Source organism: Chiloscyllium plagiosum, unplaced genomic scaffold, assembly GCF_037043375.1.
Source record: "Chiloscyllium plagiosum isolate Xiang-an unplaced genomic scaffold, Cpla_swu_hap1 HiC_scaffold_5, whole genome shotgun sequence".
In the NCBI taxonomy this organism is placed as follows: Eukaryota; Metazoa; Chordata; class Chondrichthyes; order Orectolobiformes; family Hemiscylliidae; genus Chiloscyllium; species Chiloscyllium plagiosum.
The window spans coordinates 16,334,081-16,357,771 of NW_028270143.1; the positions used below are offsets into that span (position 1 = coordinate 16,334,081).

At 39.3% G+C, this 23,691-nt stretch overlaps 1 long non-coding RNA gene across 1 annotated transcript; it reads left to right on the forward strand.

Moving 5' to 3' along the window:
- The first annotated feature begins 3,572 nt into the window (after window positions 1-3,572).
- LOC122549729 (uncharacterized) lies at window positions 3,573-23,255 on the forward strand. Its single transcript, XR_015757078.1, has 4 exons — window positions 3,573-3,612; window positions 9,614-9,730; window positions 17,909-18,054; window positions 22,382-23,255. It is a non-coding gene; the product is annotated as an uncharacterized LOC122549729 (long non-coding RNA).
- The last annotated feature ends 436 nt before the right edge of the window (window positions 23,256-23,691 follow it).

The following is a 23,691-nucleotide window of genomic DNA, read 5'->3' on the forward strand; positions in this document are numbered from 1 at the left end:
ACCACTCTATTTTCCTTGCAATCATTATATCAACAAACACACAAGAAAGGTTCAATGGTATGTGCCTTATGTCATGTAAATTGTGTGTATTGAGATCATGTGCCCAACCAATGTGTTACAAAAATGTGCTACATCAGATCTGGATTCCCAAATAGTCACATAAAATCCTCTGGACAAAGGCTGACTCATGCCAGATTAGTGGAACCAACATTTTTTTAAATGATTGTTTTCTGCTGTTTTCCTTCAATTCAACATCTCTTGGAAAATAGTTACATTAGCAGCTATCAAATAGCAGAAAACTGTCGATGTTGGAAATCTGAAATAAAAACAGAAAAAGCTGGAAATACTCAACAAGCCTGCATTTTCTATTCCTAATTATAAGCAGCAATCCTGCTAATGTAAGTCCATGCTATATTATTAACCAGAGTTTTTTGTTCCATTGGAGGAGTTATCCCTCCTCTTTCTCTATTCATCAGGCTGTCCTTTGATGAAATCATTCTTATACATGAGGTCAGTTTCCATACGTACACTGATGAAATCGAACGTTATCTTGCTATGACCCCTCTGCTGTTTCTGTATGGTCAGGTAGCTTGCACAACAACCAGTTCTGAATTAGTCAAAATCTCCTCCAATTAATCTCTAAATTGCTAGCTATTTATTTATAATTAATATTATTAGGTGGTTTTGGTACTTTAAAGGGAATGGATAATCATAAAGAGATGGAGCAAAATGAAAGATAATTTTCTTAGAAAGTAATAAATGACATTTTTTAAAAGCTTTTGCACCATGCCTATTATTACTGTGGTGTTGGCTGGATCTGCAGGGAGTTTAAAATGGATGAATGCATATGGTATTTTGAGGGGTCATGGGGGTGGGATGGAGAGTATGAGGGAGTGGAGTGGGATTACATGAAGTGGAAAGGATGAGGCGCGGCAAGTGTTTGAAGGAAGAGTGTCCGTGAAGGGTGAGGGTTTGAGGGCCTTTTTTTTAAAATTCTGTTGTCATTGCTACAATTCAACGAAGATCTAGAGCATCAGTGACGGCCTGTCAAACAGCCCACCTTGGCTTTTGGCAGCTTCTGTCACTTCCTCTGACCTCTTGGCTTGACTCCAGATAGCACTTTTGAATGAAAAAAAAAACACTCTGCCTTTGTTTGCATTCTCCCCAAAGTTTGGCACACTTAGCCAGACAATTTGCTTCATCCATCACATTCCTTGAATATGAAATTTCAGCCCAATTTCTCCTTTGATGCCAAACTTTATTTTACAGTGATCCTGTGATGCACATTGAGATTTTCTTTTGTAACAGTATTAGAATTAAGTTGCTACATAAATACAAATTGTTGCTGCATTTCAAGGCATGGTTCAGCAGTTGTGGAAAGATAAACTTTTCATTTAGTAAGAGAAGGAAAGAAATTGTCGTGTGTACATTGCACCTTTTCCAAATTTGAGCAGTCACAAACACTTCACAGTCATGAAAGACTTTTGAACTGTCATCACTTTTGTAATGCAAGGAAGAGTGGAAATCAATTGGTACACATTAAGAACTGACTAATAGCAGTGAGGTGAATGACCAAGTATTGGGGAATAAACTTAATCATCACAAGGCCCTTTTTTTCGAGGCAGAAAGGAGGATAAGTTGCCAACTGGCAAAATTTAAACGTTAAGGGGGCCTAAAAAAAATCCAACACTAGATTGGTCTTGGATGACTTACAGATTCTAGACCAAACTATCTTAAATAGGTTTTAGGCAGTTCCCATCATGCAGTAAGGGGTCTCAGACTACTTTAGGTTGCTTTTGAAAAATTAACCTGCCAGTGACTGGCATTAGAATGAAGAGTACATTCTTTTAAAGCACTGAAGGACAAGAATACCCAGCCTGGCTCCACAACTTGCCAATATGGGGTGTTGGCATTGTTTCGCTGATTACTGCCCTTTGTCCCACCCAGAATGGCACGGAAGGCCACAGAGACAAGGAGTCTGAAATTCAGCTCCTTGAAGTTAATCTTTAAAGATATATCAGACAAAGGCAGCTTACTTGAAGTGTGGAACTGGGACTGGATATCTAATTTTAACCCTTTGGGTTAAGGTGCAATCACTGTACACATTGTCATTATGGATCTGAAAATGGACTTTGACCAATTAACCATCCAATGTGTTTTGGTAACATTCATTCAGGAACACACACTTTGTCACGGACATCAGGTGCAATTCTTTTTTCTTCTTCAAATTGCACCATGTCATTTTCTACATTGACTTGAGTGGACAGATTGTACCTTATATTAATATCTCATCCAAAACTGGTCTCTTAGTCCTGCACTGGCAGTAGATTACATGCTTAAGCTTTGGAGTGAGGTTTAACCCACAGCCTTGTCTTGTAGAGGTCACTTGCTAGCAAAAAAGCAAGGCTAACGTTAAGCAAATATTTGCCAATTATAGAGTCATAGAGCATGGAAACTTACCCTTCGTTCGTTCCAATCTGTCCATGCTGAACAGACATCCCAGTGTGACCTAATCCCATTTGCCAGCATTTGGCCCATATCCCTCTGTGCCCTTCTTATTCATATACCCATCCAGATGCCTTTTAAATGTTGCAATTGTGTCCACCATCATTTTTCCTCTGGCAGCTGGTTCCATCCATGCAATAAATCTCAAATGATATTTTATCAATGCAGAAACACATTTTAGAAATCTGAAACTATAGCATTATAATGTAAATGAAAATGATTTTACTATGTAGGATTATTTTAGCTACATTTTTTACTTCCGCCTGACCTCACTTAATTCAATCCAAAATTTGCACGCCCTCACTTGCAAAGAAAATTGCAAGATGGATACTACCCATGAGTTTTTTTTCTGACATCTTACTATGATGAATAAGAAGAGGTGAGCAGTGATAAAAAAAACAGCTGGTTTTAATTTTTTTTTCCTGAAAGAAAGAGGTCAGCAGCACTTTGAGTCTGTTAGTTGCTATGATGAAGCACTGCTGCTTCGTCAGAGAAAATGTTTGCTTACTATTTCACAAGTCCCGATACCCTGGAGGTGCAGAGAGAAAATAAGCACATCAGTTGTCATTATGACAGGATAAAAATGGAGCCATCATATTTCAATAACACAATGCACTGAGCAAGCCCATAGAGTGATGAATTATATACTCTCTCTTTCACACTAGACTATAAGTTAATATTATCTCCCCAGGATAATTATAGTGAAGTTCAATTACTGTCCCAAAATTACAGTGTGGGCCGCACTATGGGTTTTTGACACAGCATTTTACACATTTATCTTTTCACCTAACATGCTAAATCTGCATTGTGGTGGTGATTAATCGTCCCAGGGCTGTCCAACTCATACCATTATTCTTTCATGGATTGGACAGTCCCCGGAGTCCCCTTGAGCATAATGTAAGCAGGTCTATTACACAGTGTTTTTCAACCAATTTGTGTCTTTGTCTCCTCGTTTCTGTTTTATTCCTTCATGAGTTTCTGAAGAGATAGTACCAGTAAGTAAAATCAGATAGATAGGTTAACAGCTGCCGGTCAATCAGTATTATAAGCAATATTAGAGGATTGGATTGGTGGACATGTTGGGGCTGGTTATGAGTGAAAGATGAGGTAAAGTCAACCAGTTTCACAATGTGATGATGAGATCTGAGGAGCAGTTCCTTTTGGGGAGGGTGGATAATTGATTGTGGGGATTAATACACTCACAATGCCTATCTCCTAACAAAGTTACCAGGAAAATTATTTTGTGACTGGCACGGTAATGTTGAGCTGACAAGATTGTCTTTAAGGATTAAAAAAAGAGCTCAGTAGATTGTGTCAAAATAATTATTTTAAGTACAAAAAGTACTAAATGCAAGAAGAAACCACACTTGCATCATTATATCAACTGGATATGCATCCTGCATGTCTGATGCTTCATTCTAGTGCACCAACAGAATTTGACATCCTGGCATGCATCTGAAATTGGCTATAACAATATAAAATATAAATTATTGGGGTAAGTATAAACCCTGAATTATTGGATAAAATAAGTTAATAGCTGTTATAAAATATCACAAGAGATGTCATGCAAACATGTTAAATGTCCATCAGCTAATGGCAACAGTAAAATTCTTGCAATGCCATAATTAGCTACAATTGTACATTCATTGTACTACTCACTCTATTCTTAAAGGCTCTGGTTGTTTGAGCTGGAACAAAAATATCTATAAATGAAATAAGTTATTAAATAAGCTTGAAAATTAAAAGACATCCTTGTTTGCTTGGAATATAAGCTTAATTAGTCACCAATATAGATTGCAATACTTTTGTTTTTGCTTGTCTGGAAAGCTCTCATTTTTGACTCTATCTTCTAAATAATAGTCCAACACAAAGCTACATCTAAACACTTGCTCTGATGCTTAAAAATACATTTGTCTTTTAGAAAATCAAAACACTGCAGATGTTGGCTGTTTGAAATAAGAACAGAAATTGCTAGAAATATTCAGCAAAGCTGGCAGTATCTTTGAAGCATGAAGAAGTCAAGGGTGTAACAGTTTCTCTCTCCACACATGCTGCCAGGACTGTTAAGTATCTCTCGCATTTTCTGCTTTTCATATTTACCTTTTCATCTTTACCGACATTGACTTACTTGCTGTCTCCAGCATTTTCGGGTTTATATTACCGTCAAACTTGTTAAATCGTTCGTCTGAACTTGTTCGACTTTCTTTTCTCTTGTCTTCTGTCTCATCAAGATGTGATTAAAGAAACACAAATTTTATCATTTTTCCAAATGATTGACAAGGATTGGAAAATCCCAGAAGTAACCTGAAGCAATGTTTTTCAAACTTTTAGAGCCTCTTTTTAATACTATGTAATCTCTTCAAGAAAGTTATGACTGTACCACTAACTAAAATCAGTGAATGTTTTTCTTTGTGTTTTATTTGGATTTTGCAAATAAGGATTAGTTATACAAAGGGAAGCTTTGCCCTCCAGACAAGTATCAGAACTGTTTTAACTTCTGTTGCACCAGTGTCAGAAAATCCGTATTTAATGTAGCTTTACACACTTAGGTTCAATTATGGTAATGATTATTCCACACATCTTCATTATTTTGGATCAAGAATTATTAATATTATATATAGTGGATTATTTTCTGTGTCATTATTATGGATTATGCCATCATTAACAAAAACACTAAGCCATCAACCATCATTAACAAGACATTAAATAATTGAACTACCAAAAAGAAAGGTTCTACAACATGAAAACTATTTTAATAGAATCTGAGTAGAACTAATTAATTTTCCCCAAATGACTTAAAAACTCAAAAATAGGAAAATGTAATTCTGCATGAATGTAAGTTGAATTTTATTCATGCATGCCTGCTCCTCTACAAATATTGATCTGGTAAAGCATGACCTTCAATACTCACTTGTATTTTTCAGATCATTTCAGATTGACATGCAATAACTTACAGGGTGCACACTCTGGATTTGATGCCATTTTTGTTCTTTTATGAAGCACATTCCTCTGCAGCCATATTGGATCTTATTCAGTTTAACAGATGACCTCAAGGTCTGACTTCACATTGACCTCGTGTGTACATCTATTGTTCAGCAAAACAATTGACCTAAAATTTGTGTTCTTCTTCCATTATATGTTAGCTTTACTATTAATCATGCTTTCATTCTGTATGTCAAGTGAGTTTCTGTACTAAATGTTACATAAAATTATTTTGTTAGCAAGTTCCAAAACATATCAGCAAATGTTCTAGTAGTTAGAAATAATTAAAAAGGATGTTGTCACTCATAAGTAAAATTAAAACTAAATTTTTACTTTGCAATGAGCTACAATAAATGGCCATCTACTTTGTCATATTAAAATAGCAAATCCAATTCCATTCTGATGAAACATATGTTAAGAGGCCATACACTTTCAATAATTGTTCAAGGTTTATGCAGGAACTAACTAGATATTACATTTGTTTAAAACTCAATCATACAGAATGAAGACTTGATTTTAAAATTTTAATAAAGATAACTTGTGTATCATTAAATCTTCAAATGCTAATCGGTACTTTCATTCTCCAGCTGTAGATAATGTCATGCTTGCTGGAGGCTCTTTATTTTGCAATAAAACATTTACATTCTAATGATTTTATTAAAACTATAGTAGCTGTCAGCAGCCTGACGATTCCTGGCAAATTGTATCAGTTATCAGCTCATATTGCCTTTATCAAAACCACCCAGTGGCGAGCTAGGCCTGCCACAATGAGATGTCTATTGCTTGAAGAGTCAGTATTTAATCATTTTTTTCAGTATTGTTCTGCTTACAGTGCATAAATAAGTGCCTCAAATAACGCAGAGTGCCACTGACAATGAAACAAAGTATCTGTCCTATTTATCTTTTCACATTCTTTGGTTCCCCTTTGCTGCAGGCACTGTTTATATTCAGTAACCTATCATCATTCAACAGCTCTGTATTTCTTGATGATGAGCATTAGGCCTCTCAGGTAGTCATTTTCAAATGAAAGGCTGCACGGCCAGTGATAATGTTGGCTCGGGGAAGTGACAAAATAAAATTGCCAAACTAGTGGTGCAAGCAATGAAAGTTGAACTGTAAAACAACCTTGACCTCTTCTGATGAGAAAAAAGTATAAGCTGGCTTTTACCATTAACCCATCTTTCTTGATAGACACTTTCTGCAGGGCAGTCAGATCAGTCTTGTTTTTCATTGTCTGCAGTTATTTCCTTGCTCTTTGTTCTTTCAGATCTAATTCTTTGTTCAGTGCTTATTATTAACTGAACATTTGCTAGAGGGGAAAGGAATACGCCTACTGTGAAAGGGATTTTTAACTCATCTTGTTTTTTGCTTTTAACTGCACGCTACTGTATGAAATGTGCAAAACTGCCTTCTGCTAATGCTTTGTCCTTTAGAGGGTGCACATGATTTATGAATTGATTACAAATGATGGTTTAACAATTTGGTGCAGTTAATTAATCTGTGTTTAAAACTTAATTGGGGGAGTTTGTGGACCCATCTGCAGAACCCAGATGCAGTGTTAAACGTGGCTGAAAAAAATGTTTCCATCATTTTGTATTCTGTCTCTCTTTCAACATTGGGTCCAATGTTGGTATTAATAGAAAGAAAGCAGTATATAAATTATAAAAACAAAGTCCCACATTAAAGTAGACATTTTAATGAACCGCTCACAGTAGAGGCTGTCTCAATTTGGTTTATTTGACAGAAGAAGTGGAGATTTATTACTGTTGGACAATATGTAATTCTCCTTACATGGGAACTGGACTAATTTGACTCTGCAGTTTGCGAATTAACAGAGATTGTCTTCAAACTGTTCAACATAAGAGCACTCTGTTCTGTATCCCTTTTATTGCATCCCTTTGCACCATCCCTGAGGAGCGGCTTTATTTAATCCATCTGGAGCCCTAGTAACCAAGTCCCTGCTCTTTGCGACCCTGGCGATTTATGCTTCATATTTCATGCTGTGGTTGGTCTTTAACCACTTACATTTTTCCCCTTTGGTCACATTTTTTGAGAAAATATTTGACAAGTGGACTGTTTATCATGCAGGCCTAAACACTGTTATGGGGGTAATTCAATCTGCCAGCCTAACCACAGATAGATCATTGGCTGAGAGACTGGGGGTTGTGCCACTCATAATTTTTCCACTGATACAAGTCTTTTATAGAATATGACATACATCTTTAGGCACTAAATCATCCCTGTATAATTCATCTGTCAGGCATCGGAGCTAAAGGAAATAAATACCACTGTGGAGTCATATTGATAAGCTTTATATTCCATTGCGACCGTTCCAGCCACAAGTATTTCCAAAATCAGTTTATTGGAGGAAATTTACATTCACAACATCAGTCTTGCAATCATTTTTCCCTTCATTCATTACATTACCCATGCTGTGTTCATATGCCGCTTATCAGATTTCATGTTTTATGTATTCTTCGACTTGACACAATAGCAATGATAAAATGAAGGCAAATTTCTTCCATTAGTGACAGCCAGCTATTTGAGCTAAATTAAGTTGTACCCTGATATTCTGAAATACAAGGTGCAAATAACCTACTTTGAATAATCACTGCAAATATGCCTCTGTCCATTTAAATTATATCTCCTTTATGGTAGTGACTAAACCTTTGATATGATAATATTTAATACCCTTGCAAGCTCAAAAGGATTGAAAACAGCAATTATAACAGAGTGATTTTATGTCAGTACATCTTTTTAAAAGTCTTATTAAAAACTAATGATTTTGTCATATGTATTCAGTTTTGGACACTGTAACTTTGAGGAGGAGAACTAAAACAAATATCATCATCGCTGTCGAAGGAAACATTTTGTGCACTGGTCATGGAGCAAAATTTCTACTAATATTAATAGTAACATGCATATGTTCAACAAATTCATAGCTTGGTAGCTTTTCCAAATGTATGCAATGCACTATTTGCTTCGGACTTCTTCGGCCTTATACAAGATTGCATTCAGTGAAACCACTGATATGAAGTGAAAGCACTCTTGCAACTCATTCACTGCCTCCTGCCCTAAGTCAATGTGCGCACTATGCAGTATTAAATTACCAGTCTGACACATGTGTTGTCTTCCTTCCTTGCAGCAGAATCTGTTAGGAAATTTACATAGACCATTTACCCCAACTTGATGTAAATCTGATTGATTTACAATTTGACTTTAATCCAGTAGGTGTGGATATCTACTCCAAATTAAGAAGCAGACAAAAATAACTCCTCATCATTTCCATTACTCCTTTCCTGCGAAGTACTTCAAATACGCAACAAATGTAAAGTCTCTGTCATTCAGTCAAGACTTTAGGTCTGACCCACACCCTAGAAACAATTACTGATAGTTTCTACCGTAGAGGAATCTGCCAGATATGCTGACTTTTGTTTGTAAAATAATTTGATTCCACAGTCAGTAAAGTCAACAATGCTTTTGAAATATGATGACAGTTAACTATAAATTCCTCATTTCAGAAACATCCCCCAATCATGGTTAATCATATTCCGTTGACAATCTTTTTTTTTTACCTGAGAGTACTGTTCCCTTGATTGCCTTCCCCTTGAATTCCCTCACTTCAGTTCAATACTATCGACATTGACAACCAATCTCAAAATTATTGGCTAATCACTGTGATTCCTCTCAACTGACGTCAGACAACTGATTCAAACAGAATGTTATTTTTGTAAAAAATCTTATTTATAATCATGAATAGGAAGAAATAAAAGAAATTGTTTCCTTGAAATGTGTTAATTTGCTTAATTTATATAAGTAGTAAGTTACGTTGGCCTCTTAAAAACCTTGGGCAATTTTGCTTATGTAGCAAACACATTTGGTACAAAGTCTTTCAGCATAAACCCTATTGATTACAGCATCTTTAATTGCTTTATGAGACATCTCTAATCACTGTATCTGATGGTTTTCTTTCAATCAAATTCCTCACCCATAACTGACAGTACACTAACAATATTTTTCCAGTTTCATCAATTGCATCACCTTTAACTTAGCTAACCTACTCTATCAATGTCAAATAAATACTATTATAACAAATAATATTTATATTTATGGTATTTCATTTCAGAGATCTTAAGAAATGATAATACGATGAGAAGATGATGTTATGCTGGAGAGCTTTGAACACTGAGCCCTGTAAATTCACAGCAAACACTCCTGAGTCTGAATCTGAATTCATATTAAGGTAAATAATGGTCAGTGGTCAGCGTCAAACAATTCTGCTTTTTTTATGTCACTATTTTCCATTCAGCATACTTATTATCAGTCTTCAATTGCCTTAGAATTGCATTTAAATTTTTTTTTATCAAATTACAGCCCCTTTGTATATTGACAAGAATTATTGTTTAATTGTTGTACAGTAGAACTTCATGACAAATTCTGAAAATTAACATCGGCACATCATGTTTGTACATATGTTTTCATCACCCATTATTTTTCATTGCCAAGCCAAGACGTTAGATTTTGATAATGGCCTTCTGAAAGATCCTGTATGAATTCAAAATGGTACCGTGTAGCCCAGAATAAACATTAAAAATGTTGCCAGACTAGAACAGCAGTTGTACTGGTGGCCAATACAAAACATCATAAAACCTCACCAATGTGAGACAGCCAATACTTCCCTTGAGGTTAAAAAAAACTGTTTAACCAGACATTGTCCCAGTATGGGTTTAACAGTAAAAAGAAATTAAGCTGTATCTATTTCCTTGTTTGTCATTCCACTCTCCTTGGTTAATTTTTCCTTCAAAATGATAAATCAATCTTGCTAAAGTTCTCATGAAGAGAGTAATTTTCCTTCTCTTTGGCTACTCGGTGGGAGCTTTCTGTGTATTATCATTCAGTAAGGTGGCAAGGAGGCTTCACATCTGTCTTTGTTAAATGCCTGCTACAGACCTGGCCTCCCATTACGGGCTCTCACAAGCAGTGAATCATTGCTGGCTACTGAGTTGTACTGAAACCATTTATTTTCTTTCCATGTAATTTCTTTATCATTATGCTTATTATCAAAGAACTTGAGATTAATACTTAGTTCCTTCTGGTGGATTTGAATTTGTTTTGAAAAGACTCACATTACCACAGGGAATGGTTTTAGTTGCTGCTCTTTCCCATCTCCCTGCTTAAAAAGCAAATACTAATTGTAGCGTTTGAGGTATTTTAGCCACCCCCTCCCCCCCTTCCAGGCATCTGATACAACTGCCCTTTTGATGTTAATATTTATAAATAATGTTTAGCATTTTTCTAACATCAGTTTCTCATTTACTGAGGCAATATCAGCTAACAATACAAGGCTCAGCAGTACAGAAAGAAATAATCCCTTGTGACCTACGGGTCAGGCGGCATTTCAAAAAAGATGAAATGAAATGAGCTGCGGCTTAGCTCTTCAATTTAATCACACAAGATAAGAATTGCTAAAACCATTTAAGAACTTAATTTTGTTGAGGATTCATTCCCAAGTGAAGTATACAATGAAAAAATGAAGGACAAATTTACTGTTTATAAAAAAAGGAACGTCCAAGCCGAGCTTCCTAAAGGTATCAGTAAAAGGAGATTGTGAAGATGGCTCATCTTAAACAGTAAAGTGTAACCATTTAGCTCTGGTGATTCAGGATAGAATTCTGACGAAGACAAAGTGCTGAATTTTACCAAAATTTGGCTAATTATTAATCTCAGGGAACTTCTTTCTGTGAGTCCTCATGAGTTTTCTCAGGCAACTTTACACTTCATTAAGTGTGCATCACGCTATCATGCAGTCACCAGTGGCAGAAATAGTTCCCACTGCGAGATCATCTGGATTTCAATTGCTGGTACCAGTTTTCAATTCCAGCTGTGCGCCGTTTCAATCACTGCAAGCCTAAAACTGCCCTTCGCAGTTGCAGTTTCGGAGAAGTTGCCCTGGAGATGGCTGACAAGGGCCCTGGAGGTGCCAATGGATAAGGTGACGGAGAGGAAGGCTATCAACTTTCCTCTAGACTGTCTGAAGTGGCAACGGCAACAGTTCCTGCCAACCTAAACTGAAGATGCCACCTAGGTCAGTGTGATCTTTGCAGTGTGGAGGAATGTCCAGCAAAGCAGGAATAAGTTTAATGACCTTCTTTGCTATGCAATGGTGCTACCATCTTCTTTCTGCTGCTGCATAAACACTCTAACTCTGTTACTGCATTCACCTCCTACCAAAACTCACAGTCTAACACTCTCACAATTGATTGCAGCGCCTTCTCCCACTTCCACTCGCCCACACTATCCTCCCGATGTACTCGTCCTGCATGCCCTCTGCACTTCCTACTAGCTAACACCTGACACCTCATCACATCTCTCCCAGGTGTACAAGCACTAGCTTCCACTTTCATCTCACTCTGCCTCCCTTTGTCCATTGCAAGAGAAAACACAAGGCAGAAAGAACCAAATTTGGTGGATTGAAATTGAGAGTGTGGCACTGGGAAAGCACAGCAGGTCTGGTAGCATTCGAGGCTCATTCCTGATGAAGGCTTATGCCCGAAACATCGATTCTCCTGTTCCTCTGATGCTACCTGACCTGCTGTGCTTTTCCAGCACCACACTCTCACCTTTGATTTCCAGCATCTGGAGTCCTCACTTTCTCAAAGTTGGTGGATTGCCTAACATTCAACCCCTCATCATCTACATGGATAGAAATCTCATCATAGTGGGAGAGGTCCATGTTGTGATGTCAAAACTTCAGTGTCCCAGCAACCGAGTAAGATTCATTGTCATTTGCAGTGCTGCTCTCTCATCACCACTTCTGTGACTATATTCTTGTCATGGCTAAACTTCAACTTTTATTTCTCAATTAATTCTTTATGCTCTTTCACCTCTGAATGATGAGCCACAGATGCCTGAGAAAGCACTTGCAAGGTTTCTTGAATCCTTCACCAGCTCAGATACTGACCCTTCATGGGTACGTTAGTCAGAGTTCATTCGGAAGCACATCCTGGTGAGCACACCGATACCTCATCTCTGCAGCTGGCCTGGGAACTAATGCACACGATTCTCTAACCCTATCTGATTGATAATTATCCTTTTTGTTTCAACCATACTACCATGAAATTTTATCATAATTGAACAAGTGACCAATGGATCTTGTGAAGGCTTCCATGAATTTATAACCTCAACTTTTATCAAATAACATGAAATGCATAGGATGACCAAATGAATAGGCTGCAATTAAAGGTGGGATTAGACAAGGGGTGTGTCACCCTTAGCAGCATCAGATCATTTAGAGTCAGGGAAAGATGACTTCACGTAATTCAGTTCCATTGAACAAGGTTCAAAGAGGTTACCTTGGCAGACGCTTCTGCATTGTAGAATGCTGAAGGTGCTGTTCTGTCTGAAAAATTTCTTCATTGTCTTAATTGACACACTGTTTCATCTCTCACTGACCCTCATCGTACATATTTGTATGAGGACTGAACAGTGTCCTCTGTCCTGCACAGTGCAAGAACAAAGCCCTGAACATATTTCACATGGAAATCTGATGTGGAGGAGATAACTTATGGCCCTCATTGGCCTCAGTGGAAGAAGTTATTCCATTACAGGTTCATTGCACCTCATGATATGCATTCTGACAGTCACCTCTGAATAGAGTATAGTGTCACTGCCTCCTCTCCCATCTTCGTTCTATGGATGATGAACAACTGTGGCCAAATGCATCTTCTCTACTTCATGAAGCCTCCCTTGTCTGGAAATTCCACATTCAGAGGTTGCACCACATCTGCTGGTGGGTGGTGCTGGTCCGGGGCTTCCAGATGCATGTGTTCCACATCCATTTAGTGCTTCTGAAATGAGATCTTCTGGGACAGGTGCAACAAACCTAAAATGGGCAAAGTCAGAAAGAAAACAGCTCCTTAGTAATGTGATCAACAGTCAGAAATTGGAGCACTCACACAAGTCATATTTGAACATCATTTTCAGAACATTGGGAGATGATGGCCTCTGACAAGGAGGCCCTCAGTTGGATCCTGCATATCACTGACCTAATTCAGATGTTTACTGCTTTAATCATTTGGCACAAATACAGTCAGAAGTCGTAAGTGTGGTGGCAATAGTGAGAACTTCTCCCATCTGTCCCAGTCTACACATTAACCTAGAAAGACAATACATGATAATAGACATTTCATTGTACATGTGAAATGAGCAGTCCCCATTTCTTGTGTAGACTATGGAACTTTGGATGGTGGTTATGATTTTGGCATCTAAGATAAATCTACAACTTCATCTACAGCTTGTGATTCACAGCCATTAATAGGATTATTAATGAGCGACCTGTTCAAGGTTGCTTGTGGCCAGGATTTTTACCCAACCTTATAGGTAATTGCATGAGGTCTACATGTAGAATTATGTGATTACAGATATTTTTAACCTGTACTGTGCATCTATTTAATTCTATTGCCCTTTGAAGGGCTTCACATTAAACAAAAGGTGAGCTGCACTCTCACAAAACATAATACGCACTTAATCCACAGCAAGTGTGGTGCAACCATTTTCCATTTTGATTCTGCACTTTTCATTGAGGGTGGAAAACTAAACAGGTAGTGCTTCACAGAGTGAATTATGCCCAAAAGGTTGACTCCTCTCCTCAGATGCTGACCTGCTGAGCTTTTCTAGTGCCACCCTTTTCGACTGCAGACACACAGACTAGCTGACTCCTTCAAACTTTCATGTTCCTTTCTTCATTGCCCTCCCCATCAACTCCACAAGCTTTGATCTTCCTCATGTTCCCACCTTGTCCTTTTATTTAACTATTCCTCTCCCCAATTACCCCTGAAACCCAGGCTTAGTTATGCCAAATATTGAAGTGTACAGTCCCTTCATCAAAACCAGTGTGGTCATGACCATCAATGTTCCCCATTACTTGCAGTGCTGTTTTTTTTCATATTCATGTGTTCCAGATGTTGAAATTATATGTTGAAATGCACCCCATCACAATTATTATCACCTCTGCATTCAGCATGCTGTCTCTAATCTCCATAATTGATTTCCCCTGAGGCCTCACCAGTGCACTGGTCCCTGATAAATCTCCTTCACTTTCAACGACCAGACTTCCTAAACTGTCTGTAGCCCAAACCCCTCCCAACTTGACAAGTGATCAGACCTTTGACTGATCATTGCAAAACATCTGACTGACTTGCCACTAGTCCCCAAACTTGCACTGGATTGCAGGACTGACTGTGGCTCACTCCCCATCATGTATTGATACAGTCCTCCTGACCCTGGACACTTTAAACAGCTGACTATCTACGTCCAAGGCCCTGGAGTGAGATCAGATGATGTTCTTGAGTTACTGTGACAGTAGCTCCTGACTGAAGACAGTTCCCATATACTACTCCCCTTAGACTTTGAGACATGTCCCTTTGGTTGAATATAATCAATGTGTTTGTTGTATTCAAAGCTGGCATATGCTGTGATCAGGTTAGGTTATGCTGCATGTGTGGCATATAAATATAGCACAGTGTCACGCAGCAACATGTCCACGTTCTTGACTGATCATTGCTGACAAACATTGCAAGTTGTCTGGCTTTTTGTCGGCATTAAAAGCCAAGACAGAAATACGGTGTGTAAGTGCCAAGTGAGTGAGTGCTAAGAGACCAAGCTAAAGGTATTTATCCTTACACACAAAGTGACCTGGCAGCAGCATTACAATACAAAATATCAGCATGCTCTAAAATGTAGCATTGAAGTGGATGACTATTGTAAGTGAGTCAGAGATGAGCCATGATGATGTGGTGAGCCTGAGTGTGTGTTTGATGCCAACCTCTGTAGGCAAAAGATGCAGGCAAATACTAGACATGGAGCCTGCCCTGTGATGTTGGGGAATGCAGGTCAAGATGGAGGCCTGGAAGAACAACTGGCAAAGTGGAGCTACCAGTTATCCGCTGTGACTTTCATGTTGAGAATTAGCACTATCTAGTTTCTCACCGTTGTGAAGGAAAATAGAAAATTACATTTGAACAAGGTGAGAATGGGTACTGATGAGATGTAAATACATGCAAATAGGGCTCTTAAGGATCACTAGCAAGATTCCTATCTCACTGTTCCAAATTTGGGTGGAAACTCAGACAATTTCCTTGACATCTCAAACTTTTTTTCCCCCATCTCACCATATTTTCACCATCTGGGGCAATGAAACTTCAACCTAAACGGTTTATACTTTTGCACTGCTTTTGCGATTTTAAACAGACCATATCAATGTTATTATAATAGTATTAAAAAGGACTATTGAAATTTGACTTTTATCATCTAATTGTTATGCAGGTAGTTCTCCCATAACACCATGGTTGCGAACCACCAAAGCACGCTTTTTGGAAATAATGGGGCCTACGGGAAAGGTAGGGTTGGGGCAGACCAGCGAAACACATCACTCACAATCCTCAAAATTCACCCAAAAGCCTAATGCAGAGTATAGCACAGCCTGAATGAAAGTTGAAATCATATTTATTAAGGAAACAAAAGTAAATTAAACACAGTACATTTAAAAAATGCAAGAAAGCTGCTGTCTGTACAGTACCTCTCTCAGAAAGCTCCTCTGGTGGTAGGTAACATCAGTGCATGCGCAGTATGGCACAAAGACCAGTGCTGATGTCGCACATACTCAGAGTTGTGTGGAGATTTCGGGGCAGACATCGGCACATGTGCAGCATGAGGCATGCGAAGTGATCCCTGCTGAAATTGCATTATTGCGAACAGAGGTAAGCATTCTCGAAAATACCATTCCCTAATTCTTCAGAGACATTCTATTCAAATCGTGCTGCTGAAGCATGTGTTATTCCAGAACTACCTGTGCCTAAGACCTGGAGAAAGTGGGGATTGCAGATGCTGGAGATCAGAGTCAAAAGTGTAGCTCTGGAGAAGCGCAGCAAGTCATGGACTAAGATGGTTTAGAAAGGAAGAAATGTATACGCAAAATAGCTGCAGTGGCCACTTGACCTCAGATAGACACAAGCTTTTTGAGACCCATGAGGAAGAAACAAAACCATCTGCATTGAGATAATTTCTTCCTTACTCCAAAGACAATGAAAACAGGGTAGTGAGTGATTATCAACAAATTCAACTTTCCTGTTTAATTCACATGTCTCTAATGATTCCATATATTGAGAGATGAAGGGTTCACCTGCTAGTCAGCCAGCTTGGGAAGACAATGAAGTTAGACTCCAGAATGCATATTGAACTTTACTTCAACAGCTGCTTTTGAGCAGCAGAGCAGCAAGGCAGAAAAAATAAATTGTGACAAGAGTGGAATTCACTCTTCCTAATTGTTTCTTTTATCCTTTTAAAATACAGTGCCCAAGGAAAAAGCAAACTGGGCAAAATGCCACTGATGAAAAACTCAAAGATCTATAGATCCACCACAACTGAGGATATGTCAACCATAAAACTGTGGTCTCAGTTCAACAATCTCACGCCTCAGATACTCTAAGGACTCTTTAACTTTTGTTTTTCCCTATCTGTACCACAAATTGTCCCATTTAAACATATTATATGTGTTTGTTTGTGTCTAACCTTGATGTTAAGTTTTGATTATCTTTTCACGAGATTAATAGGAGGCAATGAAGGACTTTTTGCACCAAAGAAAACATTGGTAATTAACTTCTTCATTTTTTTAATTAAAGTAAATTTAAATTGAAGAATGACAGCTGCTTGCCAATAAGAAACTAAGTTGATGGTGCTGGTACCGCGGTACTGTTGCTGGTTTAGTAAACCAGAGTCCCAAGCAATGTTCTGCGGGTTAGGCTTTGAATCCCACTGTGGCAAATAGTGAATTCTGAATTCAATTAAATTTGGAATTTATAGGTGACCACTAAACCAGGTGAAAGTGAGTACTGCAGATGCCAGAGGTTAGAGTCAAGAGTGTGGTGCTGGAAAAGCACAGCAGGTCAGGCAGCATTCAAAGAGCAGGAAAATCGATGTTTCAGGCAAAAGCCCTTCATCAGGAATATTCCTGATGAAGGGCTTTTGCCCAAAACCTCAATTTTCCTGCTCCTCGGATGCTGTCTGACCTGTGTGGGTTTCCTCCGGGTGCTCTGGTTTCCTCCCACAGTCCAAAGATATGCAGGTCAGTAAATTGGCCATGCTAAATTGCCCGTAGTGTTAGGTGAAGGGGTAAATGTAGGGGAATGGGTCTGGGTGGGTTGCTCTTCGGCGGGTCAGTGTGGACTTGTTGGGCCGAAGGGCCTGTTTCCACACTGTAAGTAATCTAATCTAATCTAATCTCTCAGTTCTGAAGAAGTCATATTGGATTCAAACATTAGCTCTTGGTACAGCTGCAGCCAGGCCTGCTGAGTTTCTCGAGCATTTTCTGTTTTGTTTCAGATTTCAGATTACTGTGTCCATAATATTTTTCTCTTTATTCAAGTGCATAGCCAAGGAACCAATCTAAGCTCTGCAGTTTTGTCACATCAGTAGTGAATGTCAGCAGACAATTAAACAACTCACTGGAGAAGGAGGATCCACAAATATTCTCATCCTCAATGATTAGGAAATCCAGCATCGGTGTAAAAGGTAAGTCAGAAATGTTTGCAACAGACAGAAGTCCCTAGCATCACAAATACTAATTTTCAGTTAAGTCACTTCTCACATCATGATAGGAAGAAATAATTGGAGGCATTGGATACTGTGTAAATTAAGGGGCCCAGCAACATTCTAGCAATAGTACTGAAGACTCGTGGTCCAGAATTTGCTCTGTCTCCAGCCAAGCTGTTCCAGTAGATCTACAACACTAGCATCCACCCAACAATTTGGAAAACTGCCCAGCTATGTTATGTACACAAAAAAACAGGTCAAATCCAGCCTGGCCAATTGTCACCCCAACAGTTCAGTCCCAATCTTCAGCAAAGTAATAGAAGGAGTCACCTACAATGTATCAAGCAGCACTTGCTTAGCTCACTGACTCCAAGTCTGAGTTCCACCACAGCCACTCAGTTCATTATAAGTTTCATTCAAACATGTGCAGAACAGCAGACCTTAGAGGTGACATGAGAGTGACTGCTCAAAACATCAAGGCCACATTGGACCAATTGTGGCATCAAAGAGAACTAGCAAAACCAGATTTAATGGGAATCAAGGGGAAAATTCTCTGCTGGTTGAAGTTGTGCTTAGTGCAAAGGAAAATGATTATGGTTGGTAGAAGTCAGTTATCTCATCTCCAGGGACATCTCTGTAGGAGTTTCTTAGGGTAGTGTCCTAGGCCCAACCATCTGCATCAATGAGTTTACATTTATCATAAATGCAGCAAAATCTGGGAAATATTAGCGTGGGCTGGTAAGTGGCAAGTAACTTGGATTTTTTAAAAAATTAATTCATTCACTGTATAAGGGCATTGCTGGCTCAGCCAGCATATCTTGCCCATTCCTAATCGCCCGGGGGCAGTTAAAAGCCAATCCCATTGCTGTGAGTTTGAAGTCACATGTAGGTCAGATCAGGTAAGGATGACTGTTTCCACCCTTAAAGGACATGAGTGAGCCATATGGGATTTTCCTGGCAATTGACAATGAATTCATTGGTCATCATTATACTACTAATTCTAGCTTTAAAAAAAAATCAAATTACACCATCGGCCATGGTGGGATTTGAATCTGGGTCCCCAGAACACTATTTAGGTCTCTGGATTAATAGACCTCCAATAATACCAAAAAAGAGAAAATGCTGGAAAATCTCAGCCAGTCTGGCAGCATCTGTAAGGAGAGAAAAGAGCTGATGTTTTGTGTCTAACTGACCCTTTGTCAAAGCTAAAATAATAATACCAGTATGCTTTCACCTCCCCATTTTGTATCGCACAAGTGCTGATCAATAACGACCCCCAATAAGGTAAAATCATGTATTGTTCCTTGATATTCAATGGCATTGTCATTATTGAATCCTTTGCTATTAACATCCTGGGGCTTACTGTTGACCAGAAATTGAACTGGACTACCGACATAAGTATTGTGGCTGCATGACCAGGTCAGATGCTGGGAATACTGCAGTGAATAACCCATCTTGTTGCTCCAAAGCTTGTCCACCATCCAAAGGCACAAGTCAGGAGTTGCCTGCATGGGCACAGCTCCAACACCAGACAAGAAGCTTGACACCACACAAGACAAAGCAGTCTGTTTGATTGGCATCAAATCCACTCAATCCAACTCACAGCAAAAGTAATGAAAACATTTACAAAATGCACTTCAGAAATTCACCAAGACTCTTCAGCCAGCACCTTTCAAACCCCCAATGACTACCCCCTAAAGGGAGAAGGGCAGTAAGATGCATTGAATACCAGCCCTGGCCACAAGTAATCTTGATCATGTCATTGAACATTACAAACGAATCCCGTTTTAAAGATTGTATAAATTAAGGAAGCACAACACTGCTCACCTCACAGCTTTGGCGACAAAATATACACACCATTATCCTTTATTTAACATGCATTTCTTAGATAAGTGAGATTGTGGGTGTGGCAGGTGGAGTTCTTTTTTTCATATCCCATTTATAATCTCTTAATGTATGTGTATCAAATGATTTGTGTATCATACATCTGAGTCAGGTCGATAGTGTTAAAGGTCCATGTGGAGCAGCCTATTACCATCCCTGTCAGAGGCCTCCATGTCCCAGTGTCTGGGGGAATGTCTTTAAATATCAATGTGGGTTCTGCAATGCTGACTGATAACAATTGTTTCTGATATTGCCTATATAGGCTTCATTGAACAAGTCTCGTGTTAGAAGTCATTTGTGGCATTGAGAATTGGATCATAGACAGGAAACGGGGAGTGGGATTGAGGGGTCCTTGCTCAGGTTAGTAATCTGTAAACAGTGTGGTTCCACAGGGATCAGTGCTGGGGCCACAAATGTTTACAATAATTATCAATGATTTGGAGAATGGAAGCAAATGTACTGTAGCTAGATTTGCAGTCAAAACAAAAATATGTGAAAAGGCAGATTGCGAGAGGGATACAAACAATTTACACAGAGTCAAAAATTGCACACCACCAGTTTATAGTCCAACAGGTTTATTTAGAAGTACTAGCTTTCGGAGTACTAGCTGTTCCTTTGTCGGGTGGGGCAGGATCATAGGACAACATAAGACACAGAATTTTTAGCACAAGATCATAGTGTCATGCAACTGATATGATATATTGTTCAATATATCATATCAGTTGCATGACACTGTGATCTTGTGCTATAAATTCTGTGTCCTTATGATCCTGCCCCACTAGCTAAATGATGAAGGAGCAACACTCTGAAAGTGCGTATTTCCAAACATTTGGACCATTACCTGATAGTGTGTGATTTTTAACTTTGTCAACCTCAGTTCAACATTGGCACATCCTCATCAAGTTTACACAGAGATATTGATAGGTTACGTGAGTGGTCAAAGAATTGGCAAATGGAGAAGAATGTTGGAAAATGTGAAGTTGTTCATTTTAGAAGGGAGAATGAAGGAATAGTGTATTAATGGAGAAAAACTGAAGAAAGCTGCAACTCCAAGGCACTTGAGATACTTGTGCATGAAACACAGAAACAATTGCAGCAGGTAATCAGGAAGGCGAATGAAATGTTGGAGTAAATGCATAGAAAAGTCTTACTGCAACTGTACAAGTTGCTGGTGAAACCCAAATTGGAGTACAGTGAGACGTTTTGGACTGCCTTGCCAGAGAGAGCTATTGGAGTCGAGTCAATGTGTATATTTAAGGCTGAGATCGATAGATCCTTGATCAGTAGGGGGATCAAGAGTTAAGGGAAAGGGAAGGAAAATGGGCATGAGAAGTGATGGCTCAGCAATGATCCTATTAACTAGGTGGAATTGAACTAAGGAGCCAAATGGCTACTGTTACTCGATCTTATCACAAAAAGATCCAGACACAGAAGTTGTGGTCATCTCTGTGTTCAGTGGACTAAGAGAAACCATGGAAATTGATAAGGAACACATGCATCTGGGAACGCTGGAGCACTATTAACCTCCAACTTAGGTGGAAAAGCCTCCTAATGCAGAGGTCTTAGCCAAAGGTACCCAATTGTTGCAAAGCAAGTGCAGGAAACTTACAGTCATACATCCGTGATGGATTGTCCTCCAGTTAAGAGAGGAGCAGTGACACCACATTCTGCAAAGATGTAAGAGTCACAACAACAGGGCACAATGCCCTGTTCTCCTGCTATACAACACTTCCTTCCACTGGGGCCAATTATGGCCATAACATCTCCTCAGCAAGAGGCTCCCATTCCTTTAAGATCTGGGTGGTTCATTGAAGAGCAACTGGACTTCAGGAGTTTGCAGTGAGGGTTTGCTACACACAATGAGACTCTGAGAGAGTTGTGGCAAGTAACAAATGAGGATGTTCATCAGAAGGAATGTGATCTTCACCTATCTTACAGCACAGGAGCATCAGTGACCCAGGCAGGACGAGTTTGGCATCTGGTTTTAATGGAACTGAGTCACACAAAGTCATCTATCTCTAACCGTAGATGTTTTGAGACTGGAGAGGCCAACTTCCCATTTTTAATCCCAACTGCTAAAGTATCTTACAAGTTTATTCTTTCTTCATTTTCTACTTGTTTAGGAAAACTTAGTTACAAGCCAATGGGAACCTCCATGGCATGTTCTAACACCTCATTCAATCCTGACTGAGTTTTCTTCAGAGCTGGTTAGAATGTTGTGTGATACTAAGAATGTTTAGCCCCTCTAACATTATTATTGTAGGTGCAGCTAAATTGATAGTTGCTCAGACAGCTGATGATGGAATCTGAATATACATTTTCAAATGTGATAACATACTTGCAATGAAATTTCACCCAAGTCATCGCTGTGCCCTCTGATGTTTTTTTTTTCTCTTTTCTCTCCTACTACATCGAGGTGCAGTTCTGTGGTCTGCAGTTGTTGTTGAGGAAGATTGTCCGAGAGTGGAGCCTGTCGGTGTTGGAATTTTGCATGGGTGACCACAGGGACATTTTTTTTCTGGAGGACTCAAACATGCTGAGGACATGCTGACCAGATGCAGACCCATCATCCATGGTTTGACCTTCTATATGGTTGAGTATCACAGGCAGGTGAAGGCTTCAGGCACCCCTGGAGTGTCCTGAAAATAGTGTCTGGTGAATCCGTATGTGGTTCCTCCTCCACTGGGTATTGGCAATGCCCTGTTTCCTGTGAAGAAGGGGGCACCTAGAATGAAGGCAGTCACCCTTATTCTCCATCACTTCGCCATTTTCCCTGAGCAATAGTGGATACAGTGGTGAAGTGTAGGTTTATGCTCATATCCAGCAGATGGTGAGGGAAGCTATTGCATGCAATAATGAAAGTGATGGACGATGAGCCTTGGTCAGAGGCATGTACAGTGGAAGAGTTAGGGCGAGTGTGAAGTAGCAGACAGGAAATTGTGGCACTTACCCTTGCGAACATGGAAGATCATTAATCTGCTTGCAGCATTGTTGCATGTTCCTTCGGACTGAGTGGACACATCACTTACCTGGGTGGCATGTTAGGGCAAAGCTGGTGCTGTTGTCTCCTTTGGCAGGCCTCAGAAAAAAAGAACAGTCTTCTCTCACCATCTCATCCACCAGGATGTCCAGATCCCTGCCAGCAAATTGGGGTGACACTTGAGCCATCTCCAGGGCAACTCGTCCAACAATGGAATTATAAAGCATAATTCCTGGCTTACAGCATTTGATCTTCTGTATATCTTGTATTTTAGATTATTTACAGTGTGGAAACAGGACTTTCGGCACAACAAGTCCACACCAACACTCCGAAAAGCAACCCACCCAGACCCATTCCCCTACATTTATCTCTTTACCTACCACTACAGGCAATTTAGCATGGCCAATTCACCTAACCTGCACATTTTTGGACTGTGGGAGGAAACCGGAGCACCCGGAGGAAACCCACGCAGGCACGGGGAGAATGTGCAAACTCCACACAGAAAGTTGCCTGAGGCGGGAATTGAACCTGGGTTTCTGGCACTGTGAGGCAGCAGTGCTAACCTCTGTGCCACCGTGCAACCCAATGCTGGTATTATCAGTGAGAACATAAACATATATGAATTGGGAACAGAATTAGGCTATTTAACTATTCAAGCTTGATTAACCATTCCATATGATTATGGCTGATCTATTTGTGTATTGAATTCCCTATTCCTATCGATCCCTAATAATCCTTGATTCTGCTGCCTA